We start from the raw sequence: 2,250 nt of genomic DNA on the forward strand, positions 1-2,250 counted from the left end.
TTTCACTAGATACACATGGGTGTTCTTTCTTATTGACAAGAGTGATGTGTTTGCAATCTTCAAGACATTCATCAAGAGAATTCATAATGAGTTTGAAACAACCATCAAGAAAGTGAGAAGTGACAATGGAAGTGAGTTCAAGAATACATAAGTGGATGATTTGTGTGATGAGTTTGGAATTAGGCATCAATTTTCGACCAAGTACACTCCACAATCAAATGGCCTAGTTGAAAGAAAGAATAGAACTTTGATTGACATGGCAAGATCAATGTTGAGTGAGTACAATGTGAGTCATTCATTTTGGGCCGAAGCAATCAACATGGCTTGCTACTATAGCAACCGACTCTGTTGTCACCCCATTATGGAGATGACACCTTATGAGCTATTGAATGGAAGAAAGCCTAACATAGCATACATTCGGGTTTTTTGTTGTAAATGCTACATATTGAAGAAAGGCACTAGATTAAGTAAGTTTGATAAGAAATGCGTTGAAGGTTTCTTGCTTTATTACTCCACTACTAGCAAGGCATATAAAGTTTAGAATTTGGCTAGTGGTACTCTTGAGGAGGTTCATGATGTGGAATTTGATGAAACAAATGGTTCCCAAGAGGAAGATGAGAATCTAGATGATGTGAGAGGCACTCAATTAGTTAATGCAATGAAGAATATGGACATTGGTGATATAAGACCTAGAGAGGTGATTGATGTTGAAGATGACAAGAATCAAGTGCTCTCTAACTCAAATGTACAAGCTAGTGGTTCTCAAGATCAAAGTCAAGCAAGTGCTAGTGTTGACAAAGTGCAAGATCAACAACAAGTGGGTAGTTCATCATCCCAACCAAATGATCAATCAAATACAAGCAATCAAGTGCAAGTGCTCCAACCAACCAATGTTGCTAGAGATCATCCTTTGGATTCTATAATTGGTGATATTTCTAGAGGTGTACAAACAAGATCTAGATTGACACCATTTTGTGAATATTTCTTATTTGTGTCATCCATTGAACCTAAGAAGATAGATGAAGCTTTGAAAGATGTTGATTGGGTCAATGCTATGCATGAAGAGCTAAACAACTTCAAGAGAAATCAAGTATGGGAGTTAGTTGATAGGCCTATGGATCATAGTGTAATTGGAACCAAGTGGGTCTTTCGGAACAAGCAAGATCAAGATGGGATAGTAATAAGGAACAAAGCAAGATTAGTGGTTCAAGGTTACACTCAAGTTGAAGGTCTTGACTTTGGAGAAACATATGCCCAGGTTGCAAGATTGGAAGCAATTAGGATCTTGTTAGCCTATGCTTGTGCCCACAACATCAAGTTATATCCAATGGATATGAAGAGTGCATTTCTTAATGGGTACATCAATGAGCTTGTATATGTTGAGCAACCTCCTGGTTTTGAAGATGAAAAGAAACTCAATCATGTTTACAAGTTGAGAAAGACTTGTATGGATTGAAACAAGCACCAAGAGCATGGTGTGAGAGATTGAGGGATTTTCTGCTTTCTAAGGGATTTAAGATGAGAAAAGTTGACACCACTCTCTTTACCAAGAAGCTTGGAAATAACTTGTTTATATTGCAAATCTATGTTGATGATATCATATTTGGGTCAACAAACCAAGATTTTTATGAGGAGTTTGGAAAGATGATGGTAAGTGAGTTTGAGATGTCTATGATTGGAGAGCTTAGTTACTTTCTTGGTCTTCTAATCAAGCAAATGAAGAATGGCACATTTGTGAGTCAAGGCAAGTACATCAAAGACATGCTCAAGAAGTTTGAAATGGATGATGGTAAAGCTATTAGTACACCAATGGGGATAAATAGAAGCTTGGATAGTGATGCTAGTGGCAACATGGTGGATCAAAAGATATATCGGTCTATGATTGGAAGCCTACTCTATGTGACCGCATCAAGGCCAGATGTGATGTTTAGTGTATGCATGTGTGCTAGATTTTAAGCCTCACCAAGTGAAAGTCATTTGAAGGCAACAAAGAAATATTGAGGTACTTGAAGCATACATAAAATATTGGATTGCGGTATCCCAAAGGAGCAAGATTTGAGTTGACTATATATTCGGACTCCGATTATGCGGGATGCAAAGTTGAGAGAAAGAGCACATCGGGCACATGTCAAATATTGGGAAGATCACTTGTGTCTTGGTCATCAAAGAAGCAAAATAGTGTAGCACTTTCAACTGCCAAAGCGGAGTATACTTCGGCCGATAGTTGTTGTGCTCAATTACTTTGGATGA

This window comes from Miscanthus floridulus, chromosome 16 (genome assembly GCF_019320115.1).
Source record: "Miscanthus floridulus cultivar M001 chromosome 16, ASM1932011v1, whole genome shotgun sequence".
Lineage (NCBI taxonomy): Eukaryota > Viridiplantae > Streptophyta > Magnoliopsida > Poales > Poaceae > Miscanthus > Miscanthus floridulus.